The sequence below is a fragment of the Manis pentadactyla genome, chromosome 18 (genome assembly GCF_030020395.1).
Source record: "Manis pentadactyla isolate mManPen7 chromosome 18, mManPen7.hap1, whole genome shotgun sequence".
Classification (NCBI taxonomy): Eukaryota; Metazoa; Chordata; class Mammalia; order Pholidota; family Manidae; genus Manis; species Manis pentadactyla.
Window position 1 is genome coordinate 24,685,332 of NC_080036.1, and position 19,786 is coordinate 24,705,117.

General features: G+C 43.2%; 1 protein-coding gene across 19 annotated transcripts in view; it reads left to right on the forward strand.

The window, feature by feature from the left end:
* Nucleotides 1-19,786, forward strand: part of AGBL1 (AGBL carboxypeptidase 1) — an 834,111-nt gene that overhangs the window by 31,531 nt on the left and 782,794 nt on the right. The window lies entirely within an intron of this gene.

Genomic DNA, 19,786 nt, shown 5'->3' on the forward strand with positions numbered 1-19,786 from the left:
CTGAATCCGTTCACGTGTCTGTCTCCACCACTGCGCCACATTAGTATCTTGCTGTTTGTGTTTCTGTAGTGCCTAGCAGAGCTCTCGGCACATTGTAGATTCTCAATAAATGTCTGTTGAATCAATGCAAAAAATGAGTAAAATATAACGCATGCATGACTATAAGGCAATAATGCTAAGTGCGGTAGAGATGTCTCTTCAATGTAGGTGTGACCCCAGCCCCAGGGGTATTAGAAGTTTTTGGGCTCATATATTTGTCACTACCCACTTCCCTCTCTTCTCTTTTGGCATTTTGTTTATTCTAGAATAAATCTATCTTCATCTAGGAAATTTAGAAAATTGGATAAGCAAAAATAATGTGTAATCCCACTACTCGGGAATAACAATTGTTAATATTTGCTTCCCCAGATATTTTCATACACAAAACATACATCAGTGTGCATTGTTTTTAAAACAAATTTAATCACCCTCTTTCAATAGAGACTAGGCAAATATGTAAGTTCATAAATCACAAAGAAATAGCCAAGTGCTTGAGGGGCAACCTTCTTTAGAGTTTCACACAGTGGTATAAAGGTTCTTTGGGAGGTGCTGAGTTCCCTGTTCCTGGATGTATTATAATAAAAAGATTAGAAAATTCCTCGTCTGTGTGTTGTAGGGGTGATTCATGCATCTGATGGGAGTCAGATTAGAGAAATTCTAAAGCCTAAGATTCTGATCCGTTAAGGGAATCCTCATGGACGCCACGGGGCACTCATGTTTCTAGAAGTGTCTGCTGCATTGAGAGCTCAGATGTGCAGCGCTCAGCAGCCCTGTCTTACCCAGCATAAAGCTCAAAGGCAGCTTCTCAGAGGTTAATCTTGGAACACACCGTGGGCTTACTTACACTTTTCAGGTTTACAGATGAGTTTTTTTGTTCCACAATGTGTCCAGTGATGCAGTCATTGTGCAATTAGCATTAAATTAGTTACAGGATAAAATGAAAGAAATTTGGCTTTTTGAAAAGGGGGATTTCATACAAAGCCAAACTTGAGGGAAAGAAAGCCAGAGAACATTTCAACTCCAAAAGCAATTTATTTTGCAAAAGGAAGTCAGAAAATTACAGCCCATCATACCTAATTACTGCACACATTTGCGTTTGAATGCAGGCTCTCCCTCCAAGGAACTGTCTCCAAGTCCCGTCCACTTCACCTCTCACAGCCAGAATCCACTGCTGATGGCAAAACAGCCCTCGGAGCAACATGATATTGTCCATTTCCTGACAAGGTTGCAGGAGGTACTGACAGATTGAGTTGTAGAAAGTCCTGTTGCAAGCAAAGTAATGGGTGTGTGATTATGAAAAATAGGGTGGAAGAGAATGTAGATATTCCCATGAAATCTGAATGAACTGAATGTATTTCTCCCTCAAATATCAAGGTTTTAAAGAATATATATAGATACTCCCTCCCCCCTCCTCCAGTATAGGGTAGACTTAGTGACTTGCTTCCAAAAAACGGTATGAAAAGACAACAATAGTGACTTCACATTGGAGGAAACTGGCAAATATAACCTTATTCAAGTGTTGAATCAAGTAATGACCTCATGAGTGATAGCATCTGTGTATCCTGCACCCCTGATATGTGATAGGAAGGGCACACGTCCCCTCTCAAGACCCATGACCCAGTCTAATAATGAGACAAAAATCAGACTAGCCCAGCTTGGGGTTCATTCTGTAGGATTCCTCCCCTGTGTTCCTCCAGACCATCAAGGTCCTAGAAGCAAAGGAAAGAAAGACTAAGAAACCATCCCAGACCAGAAGAGACTGGGAAATGTGACAGCTAAGCGCAATGTTATATCCTGGGTGGGAACTTGGGACAGTTTGGAGACATTTGTGGGAAAACTGGTGAAATCCAAGAAAGTCTAAAATTTAGTTAATGACAATGTGCCAATGTCAGCATCTTGGTTTTGACAAATGTACGATGCTATGTTAAAAGGTTAACAATGGGGCAGCAGGGTGACAGTGTCTTGGTGACTTTTCTAACAATCTGAAATCATTCTGAATTTAAAAGTTTATTAAATTTTTTCAAGAATTTGTCTTTTCCCCTCTGTGCAAATTTCTCTTCCATTTTATTAAAAGGACCTGGTGGTCCATGCTTCTCTGATTCTGACCTATGGGGTGGTGTTAAGGAAATCAGTATGTTCCTCACAAATGGTGTCTACACTCCCAATTATGTGGCTCAAACACGATGCTTTTGAATTGAATTCCTTCAGAGTAAAAGGTTAGAGTGATCTTTCATCATCAACTACTTCATACTTGATCATGGAGACTTGGAAAAAAACAGAAGAGGGTCGTAAGGCTTATCTCAACTGTGTATGAAAGCACTCATCACACCTTTGAAATGGCATGACACAGTTGTAATTACCCTTGGTGAATGGGCACATAACCGGTTGAAGTTAAAATGTGCAGGAATGTATAAAAGGGGCTTTAGAACTAATTTGGTCAATTTTTGTTGTTACTTTATTTTACTTTTGTTTGTTACTGCCTACAAAGGGCAGTAACACCTCTGTAGAATCTCTGATTGAAGGCTCTCAGCTTTTGCTTAAGTAGCCTGCTCGCATCTGCCTGGTGAGAGAGAACTTTGATTTTTAATCCTGACGAGCCTAGCAGTTTATTTACATGATTGGTCAACCTCCTTCAACAAGATGAGGGCCAAAACTTAAGAAGAGTCAGAGATACTTCATAAGATTTGTAGAAGCAGTTTCCACCCTGAAATTGGGACAGTTATGGCTAACCAAAATAACTGTTTCCTCTATTTGGAAAGCACTTTGCATTTTCTCATTGTCCATCTCTATTAACTTTATTCCTACAGTGAAGCCTTTCACGATTAGATTTTCCCTCTCTCATACCTCTCCTCAACCTCAAACTCAGTTTGCACTTGATTGTGGTAACTTGTTAATATTTTTGGGTCCTTTTAGCTTGTTTTCAGCTGGGTTGAGAAATTCCATACTGGTGGCATCCTTTGAGCTCCCTTTGATACATCCTTTGATATATTAATCCAAGGCTTAATGTATTCATGAGTATCAAATGATTTTAATAGACACTTGATTAATGGATGGATGAAAGGATGAATAAATGGACAGTCTGTCAAGTAATTGCTTATGAGGGAAGTCACGACTCTATGCAACTGTATTTCTTAGTGACTTCCAACCAGTAATTCTCCTTTATCTTAGGCAAGGAGTTACCACTGGATCTCTGAGTATTGGTGTCCCAGCCCTGTCTCTCAGATTCATCGGAAGGATCACAGTCCTAGGCAGTTTCCATCACCATGACATTTACTTGACAATTAACCATAAGCTTGAAATTCCAGAAAGATGAATTAAGAGAGCTTTTTGAGTATCTCCTTAGTTCTTGGAATTCAGCCCTGGCAATTAGAGGAGAGTTGTCTGATGTCCTCTTTAAGGGTTATGTGATCCTACACAGCTGCAGACACTTTTCTGGGCTCTTAAAATTGTGACTTAATTGGCTAATTGCCAAACATGCAAGGCTTGGTTGCTGAATCTTTTAATAGACTATTTTTCTCCCACTGTCCCATTATAGTCTCTGGCCCCTGAAGCCTTCATTCGTACTGGAACTGCCACCTCTATCTTTTGGAGATCTTTTTTTCCTACTATCTTTCCCATTTGTTTAACCTCTCAACTGTCATCAATTTTATAACTCAACCTGCTGACATTGATTTTTCTGGAATCCTCTGGTACCTCGGGCATGAACTCTGAAAAAAGACACAGTATCATTGGTTTGTGTTCACTGTTATCTTAATCTACAAACTGTTTACTGTCTCTTACTTATTCTAACTTCATGCAACACGGTCTGAGTACTTGAAGAACCTCGTGTGAAATGATCAACAACCAAGAGGAATTTACTTCAAGTAGGCACAGTGTCCCTGGTAGAGATCTAGGGTGACATCTGTGGTTTGTATGGCTCCACTATGGAATGTTTATTTCCAAAGAGGCATCCATGATATTCATAAATAAATGGTAGAGCCCATGTGAATTCAAGCATGCATTGTAGGGAAGTTCCTATTGGTGAGAATGAGCCTTCATTGGGACAATGGTTTACAAAATACTCTCAGGTAACCTATTTATGTTACCTGGTGGTGACGATTACATTAAGAATAACATTCACTAAAGAAGGGATCAGTAGGACCTGAAGTAGAAATACAGATGAAAAATATGTTATTAACTAAATCTTTGGTCCTTGGATGATCTGGTAAAGAAATTAGAGGATATTTGGAAAGATGAATAGAATGACTAATTTATTTCCAAACTGCTTTCTGTGTAGCAGTTGCATTATGCTTATAATTAATAAAACAGATCTTGCAACAAATTCTCATTGCAGCTGGCCACATAGCACTGAGATTCCTGGATATATTTGGTTGGAAACATTTGGCTTTGCAGATGGGAATTGCTAGGATGGAAATCATGGTTGAGGTTCCTCTGAGATGCTTGGTGTGGGCCACCTGATCCAACAGTCTCATGATAAGGCTTGAAATAATTCTGAGATGTGCTTCACAAGATGAGGAGCACATGCTATCTGGATAGGATGAGTAATTTCTTTTCATAGAAACTTAAGGCTGAGTATTTACAAGTGCTTTTCTGAGATACCCACCAGCATTTGGCCTTCAAACACGGGAAGAACTATAGGAATTCTTACTGTCAGATACATGGTATCTTTCACCTTAGATGCAGATGATGTTTATATGAAGTAATTCATCCAGAACTATTAGGGCCTTGTGTTTTCAGCCTTGGCCACAGGTTGTGTAATATTCTTACTCCTTCTCGTTACTGCTTGAGTTTCTTTCATATATAACATTGTGCTTATTATTAATTGTGCTTATTAATGTTTCCTCCCGAAAGGTATAAGCAGTGCTTGAGTAAATCTACCATGAATGAGGTGGGTCCTCAAACAGGAAGTAAGAACTTGGAAAACTGCCTTTGGTAGGCGGGTAGTAAATCCAGTATGTCCTCATCTTGCTGTCCAAAATTGAGAAGTTGGAAGGTGAATACTTTGGCCTTTAGTTAATGAGTCCAGACATAATTAAGGGTGAACCCAGGTGATGAGGGAAAGATGGCATCCACCAGAAGGAGGCTGGCCAATGGCATGGTGAGAAGTCACACCTCTTGGGAAACCTTAAGTAGAAGACAAGGGAAGTATATTGTGTCAGAGCCAAGCTACCATCCACCAAACCCACTTCCTGTTCTTTTGACACAACAGGTAGAGTCATATGCAAAGTTTATCTCCTGATAATTGGCTGTCTGAGTAGCTTGTGGGGAAGGTGAATCCCCAGGAGCAGAGATTCAGTCTCTGAGCTACGGCTGCCCCTCCCTTTCCATGAGGTGATCCTTCAGCCTCTCCCACAATCCATCCTGACAGGGTTTGGGCCTTCTTTTATTAATGGAGGCAAGAGATTTCCATATAGATTATCCTAACTCATTCATGCGCCTTTTCTCTCTCTTTTTAAGCCCAATGAACTCATTGACTAGCTGGGGAAGCAGTTTATATTTAGTAGAAGCATGAAGGAAACGGATGCCTAGAACAATTGTGTCTGCTAATCTTACCATAACCAAAACATTAGTTGAGCAAATACTTCCTAGACTGAGATATCTGTGAGAACTGAAACTTTGCAGACATGTTTACAACTGCATCCCCAGCCCTTGACATGGAGTAGATATCTGATACATGTCTTCTGGTTATATTAACTCAGTGCTTTCAATAACTGAGCCGATCATGGGTAAATCAGGTAGGATATTGGAAATAAAACAAAGAAAAAATCTTAGTCTTTACCTTCTAGAATATGCTGGTTGCTCTCCTCCAATACAACAGAACCAATCACTGTAGAAAGAGGCTGAATTAATAATCATTCAAATAGATTCGTCTCATGCTAGACCAAAGCCACACCTTTCATTTTTGGTTGTTGAGTTATTTTCAAGCCATGGAGTAGCTGGGGGATATAACTATAGAATGAAATATGCTACATTCAACTAGCTGATATTTATATCAGATATGTTAAATACCCTGTGTGTTGGGGTGTGTGTGTCTGAATTTGATTGATTGTATCTCTGATCCAAAATCTAGAGCTGGCTTTGAGTGAAATTGGAAAGTAGGCAGTTGTCTGGAAGAAGTAGTCTGTGGGGTGACCAGAGGGATCCAGGCCTAAAAATATCTCTCTGACTTTGTTTTTGCTTATCTGTGAAACACGAAGACTTTATTCCTTTGATTTCTGTCCTTATCCTCATTAGACACACTGGGAGGGTTACCGTGTTACATTGGTATTAGTCATTAGTGCACTAGTGTGTTAGTAGTTCTCTCTCAGGGCCAATTTTGCATTTGGATTTTTGTCACAACTTGGTGAAGGGTTCATTATACACTGGCATCCATCGGGTAGAAACCAGCGATACTGATCAACATCCTACGATGCATGGGGCAGAACCCCCCACCCCCACCCCACCTCCACGAGTAATTATCTGGCCCCAAATATCAACAGGGTTGAGGTTGAGAAACCCTGCCTTAGCATAAATTAAGTCATTGAAAGACTCTTTTGAGAAGATAGTTAGCAGAATGGAGGTTTAGAGAGTGGGCAGGGTGGACACAAAGGCATTAATAGAAAATTGTGAGGTTGGAAGGTGAACGCTGGCCAGTGTGTGTGAACTAAAAGGGAAAGTCTTGCTCCTTCCTGGGAAGCAGACCCAATGTAGAGCTGTTCTTTTAAAGTAGCATCGTGCTTTCTTATGCTAACAAATGTCAGGAGAGGTAGCAAGGCAGGGGGAAGACGGGGATCACTGACCTGAGGTCAACACTGGTCTCTTGTACACGCCTCTCACTGGCTTTATTCTGGATCCCAGGGGATAACTCTGGTGAGCTCCATGTCCTACCTGAGCTCTCTGTGGATACACCTGTCCTCTGAGACTTTTGGGCATATTTCCAGCCACTGGAGAGATACCATCACTGTCTATCTTATCCCTCATTTTCAGAGTATGACCTACTAACCAGCCATTGCTAGCCCACAATACAAAAACTTGAATGTTCACTTTCTAGCTGGAGGGTCTTCTATTGACCCCAGTCTGACATCATTGAATGCCCCAGGGTCCATGGAGCTGGAAGGGGCCTGAAAAATCATCTCCCCTTATTCCCTTAGTTGAAGTGTGGGGAAAGCAAGTAGGGGCCAGAGAAGGTAGATGATTTACCTAAAGAAATAATGGAAAAATTGGGTTAGATCTAGGTTTACTGACTCCAAGCCTGATGTTTACTCTCTATCATGTTATGTCTTATAAAAATCAATAAGAGAGAAGCTCAGTAAAATCTTTGTGATATTTTGCAGTTTAAATGGTTGGACTAGTTCCTTGTTCTTTGTTTAACTGTCATGCATTCCAAATTCAGGTTTTAGAAATCAAATTCTCAGTGCTTTTTATTGATCTGTTTTTGATATTGGTTTACATTTCAGGTACCATTGCTGTGTAACAAATTATCCCAATCCCAGTGGCTTAAAACAATGATTTTATATTTCTCACAGTTTGGAAAGGACCTCAGCAGACCAGCTCTTGCTTGGTGTCTCATGTGTTGGCTTGAGCTGCAGTTATCTGGAGGTTCAGCTGGTCTGGACATTCAAGATTGCTCACTCTCATGGTTCAGAGGTGAGGGTGAATGATTCCAATTGAGCTAAGAGCTTAATTGGGACTGTCTACCACCACACTCTATGCGTCTTTCCATGTGGCTTGGGCTTCCTTACAGCATGGCTGTCTTAGGTTAGTCAGTACTCTCAGTGAGTGGTTCAGGGCTCCAGAAGTCAGCATCCCAGTGGCCTGGGCATGAACTGCATTGCTTTTTATGGTCCAGCCTTGGAAGTTAAGCAGTGTTACTTCTTCTACATTCTGTTTGGTCATAAGACAGTCACTTGTCCAAGACTCAGGATATGGGCCATAGATTTTACCTCCTGGTGGTAGGTACAACAAAGCATTTACAGACATATTTTAAAATTATCACAGTCTGGTTTCTAGAGTCAAAGGGCTTTTGCTAAGTAAACATTTATTTAGTGACTTTAGGATGTCCTAAAATATTTTTTCAAATCTACTAGTTTTCAAAACTCAATTCAGAAAATAGGAACTCAATTCAGTAAACTCAATTTACGGTTGCTCTTGAGCATATTATTCAACTTCTTTGGGCCTTAGTCTCCTGATCAGTATAGCAAGAATAATGACACCTAACTGGCAAGACGGTTTTGAGGATTCTGCAGTAACTGATACCTGAAACAAAGTGCACACTCCATGGTATCGTTGGTTACTGGGGCTGCTGATTCATAGTCTGATACTTATTTCTTAACTTTCAAACTCTATAGAATATCTCTGCAAAATCAGCTTTTCAGATTGGGTTGGGAAGGCCATTTCCTCCTAGGTTGGCGAGTATGCAAGTGGTAGAGCCAGGCCATGAGACAGCAGGGTTCCCTGAATGGGAGACATGAAGACCCTAGAGTCAAACTTTTCTCACTTTATAATTTTGCTTTAGACCAGCTCACCAAGAATTAGGGGTGGGTGACCTGGAAAAGGACAACTTCTCAGTGCCTTTTGTAGCTGGTTGGCTCAGTGGCTGTGCAGAGGTATGGCTGAGCCTCCCTGTCCCTGGTGCTTTTAATCTTCCATGTGTGTTTCAGAGGTTGATGACATCAGAGAGGATCCAGGCAGTGAGGAGCAGCTGCTGGTTCAACAGGAAGGCAGCAACTCGCTGCCTCAGCCCTGGTGCTGAGCCTTGGTGGGTGGGCACTTGGGAACGTTATTTGCTTACTGCGTTTAGATCCATTCAGAAAAGCTGAAAGCTGTTTGGTGCTTCTTTTCAGCAGTCCTTAATTCTAACCTGCAGGTTTTGTGCTGTCATTTGTCAACTGTGCTTGGGAGAGACTTCATAGCTTTCCTAGAAGTAGAGATGGAGCCTGCTTTCCAATGAGTGTCATTTAAAAGAAATCAGAGAACCTTTTAGGGCTGTGAGGCTGTTGATTGCTGTCATTATTATTATGACTTGGAGTCTTTACCATTTACTGAGTGGCAGGAGGTGTGCCTGGTGTTGACAAAGCACAGGATTCCAAATCGTTTCTGCCCAAAGAACACAACCTTGTCCTTTTTATAGGTTTTGTTAATTGTTCCATCCTCCTTAAGAATATTCTGCTAAATGGGGATAAATAACGTGATCAGTGTGGAAAATTGATACAGGAAGATGCATCTCAAAGGATCTTCAGATCTTTTTTTTTTTTTAAATTATCCACCTTTTGTTGGGCATGGCTCTGGCGCATATTTATTAACCAACACTTTACTGAGCATTTATTATGACCTAGGCATAGACCTAAGCCTTTACGGTATTTTTAACCCAACTGCACATGTGAAGTAGGTACAATTATTAGGCCAATGATGTGGGTGAGGAAATTAAGTCTTACAGAGGTCATGGTCACTGAGGGCTGTCGGAATTAAAGGTGCGTCCTTTTAACCACACTCCCTTTTCTACTGGGCCTCTTTGTCCCTCACCTTTGCCGTGTTCCCACCAGCCACAGGACTCTACACTTCTCTGTATTCTCCTGAACAGTTTTCCCTCTCATCTTGTCTGAATTAACTCTTGTTTGTTCTTCAGCTCTCAGCTTATGTGCTACTTCTTAAGGGACTCCTTTGCTGACTCATGTCAAATACCCTATTTTATGGTCACATGGCCCAATAAATTGGGCACTTACCCCAGCTACCATTTTGCATCCCTTTGGGTGATTATTTAGATATCTGTCTGTCCATCTAGCCTGGAAGCTCCATGACAACTGGGCCTGGGTATATTTATGCTGCCCATGGTATTCCTGGCAACTCATATAGTACATATTCAACAGTACCTGCCAGATAAATGAAAAATGGACCACATTCTGTCTTTACTCTATGAGACACCATGAATACCCTTTTCCCTAGGAGGAGGATCTTTGATATTCTTAATACTTAATTATATAAGACCCAATAAATGACTGGGGCATTTGTCAAATTCGGGGTCCTGGGAACTAGGAGGAAAGATCCTAGGGGGATTGTTCATTCTTAAATTCCATCTAAGACATCCTAACCAGAACACATGACATACCCTTTTATTTTGTGACATTTTGCTATAGAACCACCTCACTCATCACCAAACTTCCATAATCACCTCAAACTTTCTATATGCCCCACGATTTCCACCCCAACCCGCATCATATAGCAATAAAACTCATTTCATTTCATTCATAGTTGTTTCAGTCCATACTCTTAAAACACCTCTCCTGTCTCTTTTGAACTCATTCCAACCTTGACAGGAAGTTTTCCTTCTTCCTAATGATGCAGCTCTGCCTGTCTCCTCTTGTGTGAGGGTGAAGAGCTCTGGGTCACCATGTCTGGTATCACGACCATTTTTAGTAATTGAAGTCTGTGATTGGTGCTCCACCTGTCATTCATTACCAACTCCAAACTTAATAACGTCTTCTATTTAACCAATGGACCATCTCGAGTGAGTGTTCAGACTACATGATTGGAAGAATACATTTATTTTTCGCTATGTGGTTTTCTTGGGCAATGAGCTGTGTCCTGTGCCTCTGGCTCATGAGTTTGGAAGAGATCCTGTCTTATTCTTCAAGGACTAAAAATTAGAATTTCACAGGCTTGTTTCCATCTGTGGGAGCAGAGTAGCAGAGTGTAAGCTCTCTGTTTCTGTGATATCAGGGCTGTTATGCAAAATGGGGTGGAGATGGGCTGTTTTTGTCCTGTCCAGTAACATTGGGCCTGGACTTGAGAAAATTGGGAAGGGGGCACAGGATGCTTCTTTTTGTCCCACTTTAAGTCTGTGATGGTATTGATGCTCCCTATTCACTACTAGAGCACGCAGCATTCCGGAGGGCCACCCCACAGTAGACTCCCCTAGCCACGGTTTCACTCTCTGTGGTGTCAGTTACCCGTGGTCCATTGTGGTCTGGAAGCAGATGATCCTCCTTCTGAAGGATTATCTGGTAAAAGTGGCCTGATGCTCCATCAGGCGTTCACCTCACTTCATCTCATCATGCAGGCATGTTATCATCTCACATGCCAAGGAGGAGGGTGAGCACAGTACAGTAAGATACTTAGAAAGAGATCACATCCACATAACTTTTATTACAGTATATTGTTTTATTATATTTTATTGTTAGTTGTTAATCTCTTATTGGGCTTAATTTAAAAATTAAACATTTTTATAGGTAGGTATGTATAGGAAAAAACAGTACACATGCAGTTTGGTACTAGATTGCATATTGAGTTTCCTCTTCCATCCATCCCATCCCATCCCATGGTGTAGTTTACTGGGATCCTGCTCTGTGCACAATCCCACACTAGGATCTATGGCTACAAAGGGGAACGAGAAAAAATGTTCTCTAGAGCTCACAGGAGTGCAAGATGAAAAACAACTGCAAATTCCTTTCTGTTCCTCCAATTGAGAGGCAGACCCTACCCTCCATTTGCATCTGGGCTGTCATTCATGACATGACTAACCAGTAGAATGAAGCCGAGTTGGTGGCTGGACTTCTGAGGCTAATTCAAAGGTGGCCTTGCAGTTTCTACCCAGTTCTCTTGGAATGCCTGGTCCGGGGGAAGCCAGCTGCCATGCAAGAAGTCCAGACACCTTATGCCTGTCATGCTAGGAAGGCCACATTAGGTGCTCTGGTCAGCAGCCCATGGTGAGCTCAGCCATCCAGCCCGCCTAGCTGACAACATCCCTGCCGAGCTGTCTGCCACGCAAGGGAACAAATTATCAACCCTCAGGCCCGGCCAACCCATCTGCCAGCCGAGCGCTACCCAGTGACCTTAGTTGACACCGTGGAAATTAGGAGAATCCCCCAGCCAAGCAATGCCCAAATTCCTTATCCACAAAACCAAGAACTATAATGAAAGGCTGTTGTTTTAAGTTATAAAGTGCTGGGGTAGTTTGTTACTCCTCAATAGACAACCAGAACAGGGAGGTAAGAAAACCTGGCTCTAGTAAGAATTCTAATAAAAGTGTATACAACATGGATTACGGGGAAACAGATGTAGCACAAACGATCCTGTTTTTGTACAGGTCAAGCCACCACAAAGCACCACACAGGGGGTACCCATCGGGTTTTAGTCTTTGTGAATGGCACCCCCTGGAGTCGTGTCATGCCCAGTGTGTGCAGACGTATGGCAATTTTGGGTAATAGGTGCTGGGAAAACTATAAAGACTATAGGGAAAGGGAATTTGAGCTTGGAATCGAAAGGTAAGTAGGTTTCATGGGCTAAGAAATAGGGAGGAGAAAGTGTCCATCTGAAGATGAATGGATAAAGAAGATGTGGTACATATATACAATGGAATACTACTCAGCCATAAGAAAGAAACAAATCCTACCATTTGCAGCAACATGGATGGAGCTGGAGGACATTATGCTCAGTGAAATAAGCCAGGCGGAGAAAGACAAATGCCCAATAATTTCCCTCATTTGTTCAGTATAACAATGAAGCAAAACTGAAGGAACAGAATGGCAGCAGATTCACAGACTCCAAGAATGAACTAGTGGTTCCCAAAGGGGAGGGGTGTGGGAGGGCGGGTGGGGAGGGAGGGCGAAGGGGACTGAGGGGTATCATGTTCAGTACACATGGTGTGGGGCTCACGGGGAGAACGGTGCAGCACAGAGAAGGCACATAGTGGATCTGTGGCGTCTTGCTGCACTGGTGGACAGTGACCGCATTGGGGGTACGGGTGGGGACTTGATAATATGGGTGAATGTAGTGACCACATTGTTTTTTCATGTGAAACCTTCAAAGGAGTGTATATCAATCATACCTTAAAAAAAAAAAAAAAAAAGAAATAGGGAGAAGAAATAATACTCCAGCAGTGGTAGCAGCATGAGCACAGCTTTGAAGGCACAGGTGCCCGTGATGGGCGTGGAGCCCAGGGCTGGTCCTCTGTGGCTGGCACGCCCTGAACTGGAGGGGGGCTGCGGCTGGAGCTGAGCATCCAAAGACTGGATGATGCGAGTCTTACTTACAAACCGTCATGAGGAGTAGGAGGAGGAAGGCAACAGAGAGGCCTAGAAGATGCCAATGCTAGGGAGCAACAAATTCAAAACAATATATGAGAAAAATTGCAGTTCAAAACCCCGCAGACTGTGAACGACTGTTTGTTCCTCTAACTGCCTGCCTGTCCCCGAAAGCCTGGCAGATCCATTTTTTTATAGGAGAGTCTTAAACAACAGGGGATTACCCAGTGATTCATTGAAAAGGATCATTAAAGGAAACTTGAGGCAGATCGCATCCTGCCTTCCTTAATTGCTCATTTATTATTACTGTGGGTGAGATAACGGCTTTGTGTTATTTTTCTAAACAGTGTAAAATATTTATTGGTAAATATAGCAGTGCACACATTAATGCCAGTTGAGATTTTTGTGGAGCATTTTTTCTCCACTGATAGCCATAATTTTTACTTAAAGAAAAACAATATTGTGCTGATTCATTCTGGCTCGGAGCAGAATGAGAACATTGTGAGCTCAACATCTATGTGATGATACCGTCTCTTAGTTTCTATGGCATGGCAGGATTCTCTTAGTGGGTTGGCTCTATAGTTTGTGAAATCAATTTCTTTCCTGCTTTGCATTGTGCTTGGGAACTGGGCACCTGGAGGTGTAAAATTTTCTTCCTTTTGCTGTCACATCACAATGAAGCTACCCAACTAAAAGTGGCTTTTGTGAGTGAGGTATATTTTATTTCACTTCTCTGGAAGTCCATAGGTAGGTGGTTCCATATGGTAGGTTTGACAGCTTCATGAAGTTGCCAATGACCCAGGATCATGTTGTTCCGTATACAACAATGTCTAAAAACAGGAAAGAGAGGTTTGTTTGTTTGTTAATATACATGCTTTTAATTCTGGAGAAAATTCTTTTCTGGGATCTCAGTGGATTTCTCTTTCGGTTTCCTTATCCAGATCGGGGCTCTAATCCAAGCACAGGAAAAGGGGAAAGGCTTGGAGGAGATGAACTGTGGCCCGTTCCCTGGGCAGGGGAGAGTATGATATGATACTCCATCAGCAAGCTCACTGCACCCCTCCTTGAATGAAATGGGGTTTCATGGAAGCAGATGCAGAGGAATGGCAGGTACAACCGGGCATATAAGACAATGCTTGCCCTCAGAGAATTCTAGTGGGCATTGCAATAAAGCCGGTAATTCCTTAGGTTGAGAAATTAATGCAATAAAGTACATGGATTATCTATGCCACCTTAGGAGATGGGTATGTAGAGAGGAAGAGGACCCAGGTCTTGGCCACAGAAATCTACAGCTTTCTTCACCATCTGCTCCATGCAACCTGGTCACACTGGAAGCAGTTTCATCCCCCAGGGTCACCGCTGTCTGTCACACTTCCCTCTGAGCACACAGGGTCACAGCATTGCTGGAACACTCCCTCAACCCCGCTTTCCACGAGTTTCTCAGATTTATCACTCATGGACCTGGCTGGGCTAAATGTGACTTCCCTGGATTCTTAGGGCATCAGTGCCTCCCTTTGCCACGGTTGTCACCACCCCGGTCCTAACTCCCCGCCACCTGGTCACCTCCGTCAGGCCTGGAGCCTCGTGCAGTTCAGTGTTTCAGTAAACTTGCTGCCTAGCCTGGTGGCTGGGACACAGATGATTTCCGGTGAACATCTGTGAGATGAATGCATGAATAATTGAATGAAAGGAAATTAAATCTGGATCTTTTATTCCTCTTCAGTCAGTTCCTACTTTATTAATCTTTCTCTTTCTCTTTCTTCTTTCTCTCGTCTCTCTATTCCCACTGTTAGTTTCCGTTTTCTTGCTCACTATTCATAATTAATGAATCCAACATTTTGTAAGTTACACAGTATTGCACAACCTCTCTTTTATCTTTAACCCCTTCTTTTTAGGACACGTATGGGGGTGCATCAGCTGGATCCAGAAATGTCAGTGCAGATCAGGGACACCATTCCAGAGACTGTTTTCTACCGTGAGCCATCTTTGGGACCACATTCAAAGGGCTGGAATCTGGCTGTGATATTGTGATTTATAAGAAATATATATTTGGTCTTCCTCTTGGTTCTGGCACAGAGCTCCTAAACCCCTTAGAATTTTCTAAGTGATGATGGTGTCTTTTGTTATGTTAACGAAGTGACTTTGGGACCCCACTTAAAGATGGGGGCTGGTTGCTCTGGGAACTAACCATGAGATTAAAGGGTTAAAAGCTTCAGTCCTTCCTTCCCCTGACCCCTGACCTCCCAGGAGGGGAAGGGATGGAGGTTGCATTTATCCACAAAGTAGTAATGAAGCCTCCATGGGACCCCAAGAGCGTGGAGGGATGGCGTTCAGAGCACTTTCAGCTGTGGGAACACGTGGAGATTTAGGGGAGGGTGGTGTGCCTGGAGAGGGCATGGAAGCCCTACACTCTTTCCCCATCCTCTGCCCTTTGCGACTCTTCCATCTGGCTGTTCCTGAGTTGCATTCTTTTATAATAAACTGGTGATCTAGTAAGTAACATGTTACCGAGTTCTGTGAGCCACTCTAGCAAATTAACTGAACCTCAGGAGGAGGTCAGGGAAACTTATAGTCCGTCAGTCAGAAGTATAGGGAACAACCTGAACTTATGACTGGCATCTCAAGTTGGGGGTGAGGTGGGCGCAGTCTGGTAGGACTGAAGCCTTACCCTGCAGGGTCTGATGCTGTCTCTGGGTAGGTAGTATGAGCACTGAGTTGAGCCGCAGGACACCCAGTGGGAACCCAGAGCATCGTTTGCTGGTGTGGGGGAACATCTCCCCACAGTTGGGATGGGTACCAGAATCCAAGCCAGCAAACTCCTCGGAGTGATGGATCAGTTGCTCCAGTGCTTCTTGGTTCCTGTTCCCTGGTTTTGGAAGACTGAGGAGAGCAGGGAGTGCTGACATCTGCTGGCGTGTGGCACGGGACTGAGGACGCAGAGAAGGCGGCCTTTGTCACGTGCAGTGCGGCTTGAGGTGCATCAGCAAAGTGCATGCTGGGACGGCCTTTGCTGGCGAGGGGAAATTTTCCTCTGCCCTTCAAGGTTCCTCTTGCTGGCCTAAGAATAAACTGACATGAGACAGATTAACAGGAGAAAACCCCTGGGGTTAATTATGTGTGCAGAGGCCCAATTATGAAATTGAGACATCCCTCCCCCCCCCAAAAAATGACCAAGGCAGGCAGTTTTTATACATTTTAGACAAAGACACAATGAATCTGTGAGGAACTGACAGGACAAAGAAAACTTGTGTTTGGGAGCTTCGGTTAGTAAGGAATTCTAAACAGCATTTGGGCTTGGGTAGAGAATTAGTAAAAAAGTCACCAGATTTGTTCGTACAGCCTCTCCATTCCAAGTTCCCCGTCTCTGCTGATGCAGGCGGCTCTCTGCCTCCTGGTACATGAAAGGAGGGTTATCTTTCACATGGGAGGGTTGTGCCCTGGTTGAGGTGTGGGAAAGGGTACAGGGACAGAAGAGGGTCAGAGTATCCCTCTTGCACTGGCTGTTTCTCTATTCCCTTTAATTCAAAGTCATCAATATGCCAAAGTGACACATTTTGGGGCCGCCTGCCTGTGGATAAAGTGAAGGTTCCTGTGGTCAGGATTCTCACCTGGCCCTGGTTGGCCTCACTACACACGTGTGGGCAATTGACTCTTTTCTATATAAAGAGTCCCGCTCAGCACTCTGGGCAACACGTGACACGGCTGCAAGGCTGCAGGAGAGCAGAGCAGAGGCTGGAGTGGTGGCAGCACCGAGGACAGAGACCAAGATGGCTGTGGGGGCAGAGAGGCCTGGAGGCAGAGACTGGCTTGCTGCATGGATGGGATTCTGATTGGACGGGATTCTAGTGATTGACCTGCCACCGCGGGAATATTGGGTATAAGGTATTAACCCTTTTACCCCAAGAAGGTTCCACTGTCATTTCTTTCGTCTCATTGAATCCATAGTGAACTTGCCGGGGCTGAAACTCATTGACAAGACGCTGCCCTTGGCCCTGTTAACCTTAAAAAGAAAACAGTTATTTTTTCCAGCAAGAATACGTTTACTTGGTAATAGCAAACAATTGCCATTTGGGACAAGCAGGGACAGCAACAGCATAGGCACACCCACAGCACATAGGAGAGGAGGCTATTTCACAGGGGACGGGCTGTTCTAAGCAAAAAGTCCATTGGAGGAAGCTGGGAGTCCCATGTATCATGGCTTCTCATTGGCTAGGTTGTGCAGGCCTCTTATTGGCTGGCCTACTGCAGAGGCAGATGGTGGAAACCTTCCTTCCTCCCGCTGGTGATAAAGAGACTAAACAGGTGTTGACTTCCAAGGTGCCCCTCTATTCTGCCTGATCTGCAACTGGGGAGAAGTGGTGGGACACAAGAGCTTCCCCTCTGGCCTCTGGAGGCCAGTGAGGTTTCCCTTTATTAATTTTCCCACCCCTTGTACTTTCATTTCTTCATTGGCTGGCCTATTGCAGAGGCAGAAGGTGGAAACCTTCCTTTAGATCAAAGCTCCCAGCAGGGAAGATGCCAAGCCTTTTTCCTGGTAAGGGTGGGTATCAAGTGCCTAGGGATCCCGCATGTCTCATCACACCGGGAATAGGAAGTGAAAGAGTTAAGTTTGGTATTTTATTCATCGTGGATTTTTTGCATTCATTTTGGTTTGTAAAAAATGCAGTGTTAAAATATTATTCATCTTGCTTACTGCATTTTAAACTTAGAATGTTGTGCCCAAGCTTGTACCTCACTGGCCTCCCCTCGTCCTGGCCCTGGCTTGGGGTGCTGAGGTGTGACTTCCAGGAAGGGCTCAAGCCTGTAACTTGAAGTGTAAGCACCACTCTGCCTTGGGCTGTAGTGTGGACTTCATGGCTTTCTCGGAGTTCTTTATAGTTCTCTTTGGTTCCATTCTGAAAATCGTACAGTGCACACTTTCCCTGCAGCAGCCTCTGTCCCACGTGCTGGGAATACAGATATATTCAAAACCTGGTTCCTTCTTGAAAGATTAATATCTAGTGGGGATGGGGCAGGAAGCAAGACTGTGCCCTGCTGCTGTCATTTCGTGGTAAGTGCGCTGTCAGAGCTGAGCCCTATTTAAAAACAAAATTCAACTGAGTAAAGTTGAAGATCTAATTGGCTTTATTAAGTTATTCATGAATCGAGCATCATCCTATTTAGCAAGTAGAGAGATGACTCTCAGCAATTGTACAAAAAGGAAGATTTTTATAGGAAAGACGGTGGGGCAGGAACTTATTAGCAAAAGAAAAGAAAGGATTGTTTCAGGTATGGTTGCCCTCCATTGGGGGAAGATGAGGGGACCTCAGCAAACAGATTCAAGGGAGGTCGAAACTGCACTTAGTCTAGGCCTTAAGCCCTGGTTTGGTGACTGGCTCAGCACAAGGGACTCACTCTTGTTAACAGCCCAGAGTGATGGGGAGGCAGAAGGGACCCCAAACCCAGCTTGTGGGTAGGCTGCGAATCTTACGGGAGCACAGCGCACTTGAAGGATGAGCTGGCATTGACCAGGCTCCAGGAAGAGGGAATGATCAGAAGTACAGGAGCAAGAAACTACATGGTCTGAGCAGGAAATTACACATAATTCCATGTTGCTGGTACATAGATTTTGGGCAGGTGTGTTGTAATGAAGTTGGAGAGATAAGCAGGACAAGATCCTAAGGAGCTTTGGAAACCCTGTTAATGAGCTGTGGCTTTATCCCATATGTGATGGGGATTGATTGAGGTCTTTGAAGCAGATGAGGAACATGAGACTTACTAATGGGAAAATTAAAACTTTACCTTAAATAACAAAGCTTGGGGTTTCCTTTCCTCCACATCTTTGCTAGTATTTATCTCTTGTCTTCTTGATAAAAGCCATCACAGCAGGTGTGAGGTGTCTCCTTGTGGTTTTGATTTGCATTTCCCTGATTAGTGATGTTGAGCATCTTTTCATATACTAATTGGCCATTTGTATGTCTTTTGGAAAACGTCTGTTCAGGCTCATTGCTCATTTTTAAATTAGCCATTTGCTTTTTTGCCATGGAGTTATATGAGTTCTTTATTTAGTTTTGGATCTTAGTTCCTTATCAGATAGGTGGTTGGCAAATATTTCTCCTATTCTGTAGGTTGTCATTTCTATGTATTGATTATTCCCTTTGCTGTGCAGAAGCACCACACTTTAGTTTAATGTAGTCCCACATGTTTATTTTTGTTTTTCTGCCTGTGCTTTGGTGTCTGAACTAAGACCTAACAGATTGCCAGGACCAACGTCATGGATTTTTTCCCCTGTGATTTCTAGGAGCTTTATGGATTCAGGTCCTAACATTCATATCTTTGATCCACTTCAGGTTAATTTTTGTGAATGGTATAAGATAGGACTCCTGGGTATATATCCAAAGGAATTGAAATCAATATCTCAAATAGGTATCTGCACATTAATGTTCCCTTGCAGCATTTTTGACAATAGCCAAGATATGAAAACAACCTAAGTGTCCATCAGCAGATGAATGGATAAAGTACACACACACACACACACACACACACACACACACACACACACACACGCTCGCACACACATACACACTGGAATATTATTGATCCACGAGAAAGAGAGAAACACTGCCATTTACAACAGATAGAACTTGCACACATTATTTGGAGAGAAGTCAAACAGAGAAAGCCAAGTACCGTATGATAGCACCTATATATGGAATCTAAGCAAGCTGAACTTGTAAAACCAGAGAGTAGAATGGTGGTTATCAAGGTCT